This window comes from Hesperophylax consimilis, chromosome 13 (assembly GCF_061612785.1).
Source record: "Hesperophylax consimilis isolate HC1 chromosome 13, BYU_Hcon_1.0, whole genome shotgun sequence".
NCBI lineage: Eukaryota > Metazoa > Arthropoda > Insecta > Trichoptera > Limnephilidae > Hesperophylax > Hesperophylax consimilis.
In genome coordinates this window covers 20,533,024-20,546,019 of record NC_142848.1, presented here as the reverse complement: position 1 = coordinate 20,546,019, position 12,996 = coordinate 20,533,024, and the positions used below count along the sequence as shown (strand labels likewise).

The window sequence follows — 12,996 nt, the reverse complement described above, 5'->3', positions numbered from 1 at the left end:
TCCTGGGAATGTTTACAATAACTGAGAAATTTATGGGGTATCGAACCATTGAAATCGGGTGCTTGGAAGTTTTACAAGTTGTAAAGCGCACACACAAAAATGCAATGAAAAAAATTATAAACGCGATAGTATAAAAAAAGGACGGAAAAGCGAAGGAAAGTTACTGGCGGAATTTCAACTGTAGTGCAATTATTTATGATAGAAGGAGGGTGTCATGTTCGATAAAAATCGTACTAAAGAGAGGAGTGAGTGTTGGAAACAATGGAAATTAATCGTTATCAATTTAAGATGAAACGGACATATTGGTAAATCAATCTTGAATGAAAATCTCGCAAAAAAAATACACATTTTAGAAAAGTGCGGCGATCGAATGGAAGGTTAATACAGATATTTTGGACTGCTACGAAGGTCCTAGGGACGTGAAAATCGAGTATCAGAAGAAGACAGTAAAACTAAACATATAGCGATAGATTAAATTCAGGAAACGTAGGCATTTTTCATGATTATTAGGTTAGATATATATTAGAGTTACCCAATATTACGGAGGGATCGAAACAAGATAAAAGGTTGGCGGTCTCATGTATATTTTGAAGGATAAACAATCGGAATTTGAACATGATTTTTATTTACGTTAAGGTAATAAACGATTAGAAAAGCGATTAACTTTAACGTTGGTCTTATGAAGTATTTAGATTAGTCAAAAGAGATTAAAATTAATAGGTTTGAAATTAAACTAAATTTACGAGTCTAGTACCAAAATTTTAAACATAAACAGATGTCAATGCATATGTTTTATGTGAATTCTGGTATGAGAAAGATAGAAAATGGGGCGGAGATTGGATCAGGCAATAAAAGTGACAGATATCCCAGAGTCAAATTAGGTATATCTCCCATAGAAGTGTGGAAAACTATATATTAATTAATAATAGATGAAGTATGAAATTTTCCTGGAGACCACACACATCGGGAAAAGTGGAGAAAAGATAAAAGGAAGGGTAAAGAACGGAGATAAAGAATAATCCAAGTGGAAAAAAGTGATACAATTCAAATTTATCCGTGAAATAAATAAATACGACTTGGAAAATGAGTAATTATAAGAGTTATGAGAAATGACATAAGAATCAAGAAGAAATTGTGCAAGAAAACGTCGCGGATAAAAATAAAATTCAAAGATAAAGGAAAAACTCAAATCTGCGTCATGGAGATAGAAAGTACGGGTGGAAATGGAAAAGCTCATATAAGTAACAATAAAATTAAGTAGAATTTAAACAAATCGAAATTCAAAAATGCGTAGTAAAGATTTCGACATGGATTTAAACAATTTCGCACGAGATGCATAAAATTGAGATCTGTATATATGTTATTGAGGACGGACCTATCGCGAATTGAGAAAAAAAGGAACGCAAAATCATGAGATTTTAACTACATTTTTGTATGAACAGAGGACAAAGGGAGCTTGGGCGATTAACACAGACTTACCCGATTCGGACCCTATCGACTTAGATTTGTGAGATGGAAACTGACCACCGCCTTGAGCCGGAAAGCAGAACATCTTATGGAAGCACAATCGATATTGATGGAAGGGGTGTTTGGATTTACGAGTTGATAGGAGATAGAATTAAGCATCAAGAGAAATTCAGATACGTCTTTTGGAACCTGAGAGGGGTATAAAAGATGGAACACATCAGTCAGGAGACAGTCACGCCGAGGATTTGAAAAGTTGTTACGTGGCAGTACTACGTCTATTGGTAAAATTCTAGTGAAATAATCTAAGTGTTAAATTCTGAACAAGTACCTGGACTTAGAAAGTTTTGTAAAAAGTCTTAAATTCAGTTTCTAAATTCTGAAAACCCCACCAGTGAAGTTTTGTTAAATCAGTTAAATTTGTTTAAACAGTGAAAATAAATATAATTTAAACTCAGTGCTTAAAAGTGTTAAGTGAAGTGCAGAAAGTGATTACGGAATTAAGAATTTAATTAAAATTTAAAAATAATTATTTCATTCAAAGTGAAAACATTCAAATTAAATTTAAGAGTTTGTTATCGTTAAATTAAAGTGGATGTGCTCGTGAATTGATATTTAAAAATAGATTATAATTTTGTTTAAAATTATTAATAGTAAATACTCCATCTTAGGTTAAAAGAAACACAAAAACAAAAAAAAAGGATTCGATAATAATAAACGTTAAACCTTTGTTCTAAAATTAATAGTAAGAGGAAAAAAAATTATTTTATTAAGAAGTTAATTAAAAGTCTGCGCAATTCGAAAAAAATTTCTTATAAAAATATATAAAAAGAAATTTAGAATTAATAAATTGTTCAATTAAAATCCATCGTGCGTATAGCGACAGTGTTAAAAGTGTTTGTCGTTTTAACCGGAATTTTAATCATCAGTCTATCATTTCGAAAAAGAATTTGAAACAGCTATCATTCAAAAGCCTAAACTAGAAAGGTGTTATTAAATCAACGGGTTTTCTGGATTAGGATTTCGTTCGGAAGAAAAATTAAATATCAGCTAATTTATACGATTCAAGCGAGAATAAAATATTAAATAGGAATAAATAGTCGAAAGGATTTATTTTGAAATTAGTTGAAAAATACAATTAATTAGGTAGGATTTCTTCATCAAGGTTGTTGTGTACTACCCGACCGGAAATACCTTGACGTGGGTGAGTTTTCCTTTTATAAATAATTTTCAGGTCCCAGGAGACACAGAAGGGCTGTGAAGTGGAAGTATATCAATTGAATATTAAATTAAAACAACAAAACAAAGAATTACACATTAATATATGTATATTGTATATTTGTATATATATTTATAAATATAAAATAAAATATTGTATATAAAGAATATATATATGAGTAACGTAATTATATATATGTATTTTATTTATTAATCGAAACATCGAAATGGTAGCGATTTTTAATACCTACCCGAGGACATATCTATATTTTTGAAAAAGAAAATATGTATTTATTAATATTCAAGACCATGTAGAATCATATACCTTATATTTATTTATTAATATATGTAATCTTATTTAACGTATTTTGACAATCGAGATATGTGTACATATATATATATTTATATTATTTTCACCTAACTTCTAGTTAGTTTACTAAATTCGGAAAATGAAAAATAGTTTAACTTCAATAAAGGATTTAAAAATATTTTAATAAATAGTGCACAATAAAAGTAAAGAGGCACAAATGACTTCTAAGGAATTTTAAAATAAACAAATCTCACATTTAGGTTAGTGTGTCAGGAGATGTTTATATTATTTGTTTACAAAACAAAGGATCACTGGAGAATTGGGTCAACCGCATAGTTTGAAAACGACCTTGGCCATAATTAGTTAGTCACAAAGGATTTTATTAATTACCCGAAACAGCTGGAAGATGCGTGTTCTCAAATACTTATCAATCACAAACGACAATTGAGAAATCACGGGTTAGCCAGATTTATATCAAAAAATTACATGAAACATTTGAATACCATTGATTAGATAATCGCACAGTTTTATTAGTTACCTGAAACAGCTGGAAGCTGCGTGCTTACAAATACTTATCATTCACAATCGACAATTGAAAAATCACGGGTTAGCCAGATTTATATCGAATAATTATACGAAACATTTGAATATTATTGATTGGGTGCTCATACAGAACCCCATCAGTTGCCTGAGATATTTGAGGGTCGAGTACTCTCTAATGTGGCAATCAACCACTTGAAACAATTGGAAAATCACGGGATAGGATGAACAAAAATTAATGTTGAACCCTGGAGGTAAAATTTAAAACAAATACAGTTCATCAATAGGAGGCAGTGGTCGCTCCTATAACAAGACCATTAACCAAATCCAATAGAGATGGCGATTCTCTTAAATAAAAACGTCAAAACCAAACAAACAAAAGCCTGGAGTTCGATAGCTCTCCAAAACAAACTATCAAATATGACCTTATTCTACTAGTATTTATTAGTATCACCTTATTAGTACGTATATATTTGGTTACCAGACCTAGAGCTTCGTAGAGTTCTTGGCGCGAGATCCGAGCTCGGGATGCGAGGCAGATAGCCTCGTATTGCGAGTTATAAACCTTTCCCAAACTGTATGTATACATATATTTATTCGTATGTACTGTTTACTGGAGAATGCGGACCTGCATACAGCTTGCATTTTAGGTCTTATAGACCACACTCGCATTTTCTCTTAAACGTGGAATGAGGATTCACGACCCGTAAGTCCACACCAACCGTGAGTATATGATTGTATATAGGACGAAACCGGTTCGCCCTAAGTAAATTGTAGTCCAAGGAGGGGTCGGAATTTGGGGGTATCGGGACTCGAGGGGAAACTTGAATGCAGTACATGATGACGTGGAAGGCTTTTTGGGACGCGATAACTTAGGTATCAATCAAAGAGCCGTGTCAAAGGATTGTGCAAATTTCTTGTTGACTCACGATCATCTCGTTTACTTGCAGGAGGATTTGGAGCCAAATTATGCCAGCAAATGGGCTATTCCGAGTTCGTCAAATATGCAATTAACTAATTACATTAACCTACTAAATCAATCCTTACATGTACCTTATAGCAGCAGAATCAAAAAGGAGTGGCGCCAAACAGACCCAAGAGTTTACCAAAATCAAATTTACTAACAATTAACCATTTGAGTTATATTTAATTACTTGTCCAAATAAACATGTATAATATCTTTTATCAGCGTTTAACTACGATTTTGTTAGGGTGCAGGGAATCAGAATAATTACAATAGGAAAGTTAGCTCATTCAGGGAATTCATTTAAGTCTAGGTTTGCAATGGAAAGACCAATTAAATTGTGAAACTCAACACCTCGATCAGAACCAAGGGGGTTACCACAAAAATGAAGGTAATTAAAATCCTATATCATAAATCAAAAAAATTACACAACGTTTGATGGAATTTAATTACAATATAAATACGGAAATATTTGCGTTCAAGTTCGTAAATAACGTATTAATTAGTTGAGTACATATGTCTATGAAGATATATAGTACAAGAGAGCTTTAAGTAGCTTTCTGTAGATATCAAAGAAAAGGGTCCAATTTTCATGGAGGCTTATGTGTTGTAGGGGAGGAATTTTCCATCCCTGCGAACACATATGCAAAGCCTTAGAGAAAAAATTAAATATCGGTCATAGCCAAGAGAGAAGAAAATTTTATATTGTTTTAAACAAATAAAAATAAAAGAAAATGGTGAAAAGGCGAAAATATTACAAGCATTCATCAAGCTATTTAAATTGCAAATCATGTATTTATATTGGGTCAAACTTCAAGAATCTCAGAAGAATCTCAGAAGAACCAAGAAAACCTCATGAATCCAGGAACCCCTTCTAAGTCACCAAACGTAGCAAATCACCTGATGTGATCTATGGCAGAGGCATTGGTTATCTAAATGGTGTCTGGGCAGCGATGCAATAATTCTGAACCATATATGTATACAACAATATTTTTCTTAAAAAAAATATGATGATGCTAAAAACATTTTACTTCCTGCATAGGTACATAAGTAAATGATGATGTTTTTTCTAAATTTGCGTTAAAAAAATTTTTAATGCAATATAATTTTATCTTGTATACTTTGAAATCTTTGATCGTTTCAGTTACTTTTAATGAAGCACTCTAGAATTTATTTTGAAATCCACACAAGCAACGTGATCAATACGTCTCTGTAAGCACCCAATTTGTAACTTGTAACTTCTCATCGAAAACAGAGAATTTATATTCCTTATTGCATTAAAGGCGATTTGTTTGCTTTAATCTTCCAAATTGAAGTTAAAGGGACGAGACAGTGTGAGATAACCAAAGGAACTTAGGGAAACACCATGATGGACGCAGGATCACGTAAAATATTACATTTTGTAAAGGATTTCTCTAATGTCTTGGGTAGAACCTCCGCTATACGGAGTACAGCCTCCGGCAAAGTGTTTGTCACTGTCAGTGACCGTTTGGAAAGATTAATCTCTCTGCAAAATGGCAACACCTAAACGGATATTTCATAAATTGAAAATTACGCTTTGACACTGCGAATTGCAGCGGAAATTTGCGGGAATTAATTCAAGATTATGGTGAAATTATGCGGTGGGGTTGGGAAGGCTTAGTGGCTAATGAATTTAGAGATAAATTAGATATTTATTCGATAGGGGCAAACACTTACGATTGCTTAAAGCACCAATTACTTTTAATTGGCGAGGTAACATGAAGTTTAAATACAAATTTTCCTGTTTTCCTTGAGTTACTAATTATCACTACATTGTTACTATGTCTATAACATACTATTATAATGAACTTTCTGCAACTTACCTAATATATAATTACATACATATATACATGCCAACACCTCAGCACGGGTTCTTCTAATTCACAAAACATTAACTCTTTATCATTTACAGAATTATTTTTAATGATGAAATACAAAGTTTTTTATGCATAGCAAATAATAATAATTGGTATTATTATTTGCTATTTTATTCATCCGAAATACCCATTTAAATTTAAAATATCTCTCAAATAAAAATAAATGCCGCCAACGGGAATTGAACCCTCAGCCTTCTGATTACCGGTCAGCTGCTCTATTTATTTTTACTCGAAGATATTTTCAATTTGTATGGGTATTTCAGGCGAATAATTATTGCTTAAAATAATTTGTTGTCATTTACATAATGTTACTGATTATTTTACCCTCTACTACCATGTATTAGATTAGGAACATATTTCTTGCACTTATCAATGTAAACTTGTAAACTGTAATCCGTTAAAAAGTATGTCGAAAAATAAACAAAAATATGTGTGATAAAGTTAAATACTTCTAAGATATCGGACAACCCTATTTTTCTAACATTCCTCAAATTATTTTATTTCGCCAACATAATATTACACCAACCAACCATATATATGCGTACGAGTATGTCTAAATTCCTAAAAAAAAGTAAGATCCATACCTGCAATTATGAGACTATTAAAACTATTGTATGCATACATGTCTGGTATTTAATAATCGTTCTAACTTCAATGCTTAAGTACTCATTAATAATTATTTATTAGTTAATACATTAATAAGTTTATTTCTCACGTGATCGGCTGACATTTAAGATTATATGACACCCTAAAATAAAGTCGGATTCTTAAGCACCCGCATTCCCAATATCTACCGATTTATAACAAGTTTCTCTTTTACTCCTTAAATTTTAAGTTTAAAAAAATATATATTTTTTAAAGATAATATCTGTACATTTGTTATGCTTAAATATGAAATTCCGTCGACAGAAAAAAATCGAAAAGTAAGCTACGAAAATGATTAAAAACACGTTTTGTTCTGTTATTTAATCTTTAAATGCAACTGAAGTCTTTGACGAGAGATTTTTGCTCTCTTTTAAACGAGTCGTGTTTTATTTAATATTTTCACCATTTTCGCATAATTGATGAGGGGTTGTTTCGGAGAATTTGAACAATTCATCAAATTTCAACGTTGATTTTCAAGTTCTGTGAAAGATTTTTTCAAGTTCTGTTTTAATTTCAGTTTTGTCAAGCAACTAGCCTATAATGATATAATAACAGAACTTGAATAGGACTTTCACAGAACCCGGAAATGAACGTTGAAATTCGATGAATTGTTCAAATTCTCCGAAACAACCCGTCCATAGTACCTATTCGTATTTTTTTTATATTAGCGCTCTCCCTCGAACATTCGTATTTACATATCTCCCTTTCAAACTATATTTGAATACTTACTATGGAGCTTTAACGACGTGACGTAAGTTAAGAAAGCGTGTATAAAAATATGCGAAGTGTGGCAAACATTCGCCCTCTCAAGCCTAGAAATTTTATCTTTCCGCGTGGTTTATTTTAATTAATTCTGATAAACGTATTACTAAAATCTCAGACGTTTCTAACTAAATACCTCAAAATGTTGCTAGTTTATCATTTCGAAAAATTAAATGTGGTGTTTACTGCCAATTTTATAGTTGAAAAACGTTTTATAAAACTTTCGAACTGTTTTTATCAATCTTAAATATAAATAACTTACATCCGTGGATATTTTTAACTTCAAAATGAACACAGAATGATACAAGAAACTAACACAGCTTTGCTGAATTAACCTTAAAAAATATATAATTGTATTTCATGGTATAATCCACTTTTTACGTATTCAAAACATATCATTTGCTAGGATTTAATGAACTCGCATTATATTTGACGAACTAACCTAGCAACGTTTTTTGGCATCCTGAAAACGACTTAGAATGTTGTCGTTTTTTGTAATTATTACATCCGTAAACTGCACACACAGAACAGTATTTTTTGGGAAATGTTTGGATAAATATTTTTATCAATATTAATCAAAATACAAATAAGAAAGCGCAAAACACCGCCACCAAAAACTAAATAAATCCATTTGGCCGCCATTGGATGGAATGTCAAAGTTTCAAAGTCAATATGCTACACTAGCGCCTCTAGCGGATAGAGTTGTTGATATTTCACTAGAGTCTGAAGTATGATTAATTTAATAATAATAATATCTTTATTTAGGAAAGTTTACACATTACAACTATACATACATATTATGGTGTACATTGATTTGTAACTTTTATATTTAAGGTTATAAAATTAACAGAAAAATGCAAACATAATATTGTGAAGGTAAAAAGAAAATAAAAGTACAGTTGAGGTTTCTTAAATACCGCCTCACTAGGCTAGCCTGTGTTGAGGCAGAATTTTTCGTGTTAGTTCCTAATACCTTTGAACATACCTATACTTGCATTAAGATATTGTATTCGCTCAATAATGTGGTGACTTCAATAACTGCGAATATGGGGGAATGCACCGGTGAAGGCCCTATTCTTATTACTGATCGAATTTTTTACATTATCTTTGAAATTTTTTTGTGAATCACATTGTTTTATGCTGTCTGGAAGAATGTTGTAGAGTCTTGTCGCAAAGTATTTAAAGTTTCGTTGACTGAGTACTAAGGCTGAGTAGAGCGCTCAATGTAGGGGCACTGGCAACATTCATCGGAATTCAAACATGAGTGTATTCTGATGGAGGCATCATCAGGAGGTTGACCAGTAATATTAATGCTTGATGTGACATATTTAGTTTTCTCGGTGTTTAGTGTGAGCGTGTTTATATCCAACCACTTTTTTACCATGCTTATGTCTGTTTCAACTTTTTTGTAGACAGCTAGCCAAGTGTCAGCTTCAAACAGTAACAGTATATTGTAGGGTATTTGGTTTAATTTACTCTAATTCTTTCGCTATTTATTTAGTTTACCCTTCAAAATGTGGTACATATTCTTCGAACATCGAAATTCAGTAAATACATTATTGTTCTCTATTCAAGTATTATTTTATGTGCATCTTTCTTTCCTATTTTGAAAATAATCTAATAATCCTCATGACCTTATAGGCGGGTAAAATGAATACACTATTCGCGTGGCAAAAAATACAAAATTTTAAATGTCATACATTAATGATCTGAAAAGTTGTCTAACGTCCACAATGATGTCGGCTTACCTCGTTGTAACTTGAAAAATACCCCGTTTTACATGCCAGTCACGTTTGTTTGCCCGCAAATGTCGGTCTATCGAGGTAAACCTACTTTAGTGTATATACTCTTTGACCGGTATGTATGGATAATCTCTTTATAAATCTTCGCCCACCTCTGCTTGGCTGCTGTGCTCCGGATACAAAATTCATTAAAAATATATTACCTACCTGTGCTGGGAAAAACTGTTTTTAAAGTCGGGAAATTAGTTTCAATACCATGACAACGTGCATTAATAATCTTGCGAGATACATTTTATAGCATTTGAAATTAAAAAAAAGGTAATAAATTATAAGCGAGATGGTTTTTAAACGCAACTATTTTTTTTTAAATTAAGAATACTAATTTCGGTTGTCGGTGCATACGAACGTGATTTGAAATTCTATTCCTGCGTAGGGCGTAAAATTATTCAATTTCAATGAACTTTTAATTTTTATATTAAATCAAATAAAACACTTTGTTTATTAACCACGACTTTATTATTATTACATCTACCGGTTTCGCTACGGTCGAGCTTCATCAGGATGTGAAATATAACTAAAAACTAAGACAGAGGTGATGCATATTTATAGGAAAACAGAGGGAGACAGAATATAATACATTATAAAAGTGGGAGGAGTCAAATATTACATAGGCATAGTGAATTGAAGATATATAATAACAATTAACATTTTTACATGAATTATACATATAATAATACATTTTAAAGACATAAGAAAAAGCATAAACTTATTATTTAAGAGTGGAAAGGATTCTGGGAAACAAGTTAAATATAGGACTATAGAATGTGTTTTTTTGATTAGATAAATTAACTTGTGTATTTAATAAATGGTCTGATAAGTTACTGTTTATAGATTTCCTGATTTCTAATGATTCTAAATTGTCTAACCTAATGCCTATACTATTTTTATGTAAGAGGCTAGTACCTGTTATTTTATCAAATCTATGGTCTGCTGATATTAAGTGGTTGGCGAGTTCCGAAAAACCTTTACCATTTAAACACCGTACATGTTCCTTCACTCTGGTGTTTACATTGCGCGATGTTTTACCTATATAAAAGGCGGGACAATCACTACAGTTGAGTTTATAAATACCCGAATGGCTTAGTATGTCATCCTTGTCTTTAGTATTAATCAAAAATTTTCCTAGGGTATTGTTTGTATAAAAGGCAGGTTTAATATCTAAAGGAAGGTTCCTAACGCTTTGATTTGAAAAATTATTTATAAATAAAATCCTACGCCAGTGGTGAATAGGGGTGTTGATATTAATTGGCGGAATACTGCTATATAGAAATTTGTTTGTGGAAATATGTTTTTGTTTTTTATTAAGAATTTTATCAATTAAGGCCGAATTATAGCCATTATTTGCTGCTATTTGTTTTATTATTGATAATTCATTTGAGAAATTATTGGTAGATAGAGGGACGGAAATTAACCTATGTATCATTGAATGGAACGCTGCATGTTTATGGGAGATGGGATGATTAGAAGTATTGTGGATGGTTATGTCTGTGTAGGTCGGTTTTCGGTATATGTTAAATTCAATTCTATTATTTATCAGGGTGAGCGTGAGGTCTAGAAAATTTAGAGAAGCATTGACACCTACTTCTAGGGTAAACTGAATTTGGGTATGGAAAGAATTTAAAAGCTGGAGGAAGATATTTAACTGTCGATCCGTACCTGACCAAATACAAAATATGTCGTCAACATATCTTTTCCATATTAGCACATTTTTTAGGAGCGGCGATTTACAAGTAAAAATTTTATTTTCTAAATTATCCATAAATAAATCCGCGATCAAGGGTGAAGTTGGAGAACCCATCGCCAATCCGGTAGTCTGGTTATAGATGATGTTATTAAATTTAAAATAATTTTGATTTAAGCAGACATTAAACAAACGAGAGAGGTCATTACTAAAGTCACATGGTAATTTAGAGTTAGTCAGTAATTCACTAATTAAAGATTTACATTCTGTTGTTGGGATATTAGGGAACAAGTTCACTACATCAAAAGAAATGAGTTTACTGTTACTAGGAATAGTTAGGTCTTTTAAGTCGTTAATTAGTTCTAATGAATTTTTAATAGTATGTTTTGGGGAAAACACTTTAGAATTATTGAACACATTAGTAATAAATGATGCTAATTTAAAATTTGGTGACTCACAGGAAGAAACCACAGGTCTAATAGGGGTGTTAGCTTTATGGATTTTTAGAACTCCATATAACTTGGGGACTTTAGGGTTTTTTGTCAAAAATTTTACTTGGTTATGTGATTTATCTATAAAGATTGGGGTTTTACATGATTTTAAAGCATTTTTAACATTATTGAGGAATTTATTTGTTGGATCTTGGGATAGGGTCTCCACATTACCATTATTAATGAAATCACCCATTTTTGAATGATAATCACATTTATTCATAATAATAACAGTATTTCCTTTATCGGCTTTAGTTAGAATTAATTGGTCTTTCTCTAACTTTTTACGAATGTTTAACAAGTGGCGTGTTTCTGGATAAGCATGGGTTTAAATTTCGGTATTAGATTTTTTAATAAATCAGCACTTTTATAAAAGAACGGGTTTGGACTGTTATGCAGGGCGGTCTCTATGTCGACGGCAACATTTTCAACTGCGTCGTTGAAACTGGTTTTGTTATAGTTTAAATTATATTTTAGGCCTTTCGACAGAAGGGCCAGTTCATCTGGAACAAATTGTGTAAGCCATTCGGGTATTTATAAACTCAACTGTAGTGATTGTCCCGCCTTTTATATAGGTAAAACATCGCGCAATGTAAACACCAGAGTGAAGGAACATGTACGGTGTTTAAATGGTAAAGGTTTTTCGGAACTCGCCAACCACTTAATATCAGCAGACCATAGATTTGATAAAATAACAGGTACTAGCCTCTTACATAAAAATAGTATAGGCATTAGGTTAGACAATTTAGAATCATTAGAAATCAGGAAATCTATAAACAGTAACTTATCAGACCATTTATTAAATACACAAGTTAATTTATCTAATCAAAAAAACACATTCTATAGTCCTATATTTAACTTGTTTCCCAGAATCCTTTCCACTCTTAAATAATAAGTTTATGCTTTTTCTTATGTCTTTAAAATGTATTATTATATGTATAATTCATGTAAAAATGTTAATTGTTATTATATATCTTCAATTCACTATGCCTATGTAATATTTGACTCCTCCCACTTTTATAATGTATTATATTCTGTCTCCCTCTGTTTTCCTATAAATATGCATCACCTCTGTCTTAGTTTTTAGTTATATTTCACATCCTGATGAAGCTCGACCGTAGCGAAACCGGTAGATGTAATAATAATAAAGTCGTGGTTAATAAACAAAGTGTTTTATTTGATTTAATATAATATGTCTAACCACAAAGTGATTGCTTCCTA

At 31.6% G+C, this 12,996-nt stretch overlaps 1 protein-coding gene across 1 annotated transcript in view; it reads left to right on the top strand.

Moving 5' to 3' along the window:
- The window catches only part of NaCP60E (Na channel protein 60E), a 593,779-nt gene that overhangs the window by 442,036 nt on the left and 138,747 nt on the right, over positions 1 to 12,996 (top strand). The gene's annotated exons all lie outside the window — the stretch shown is intronic.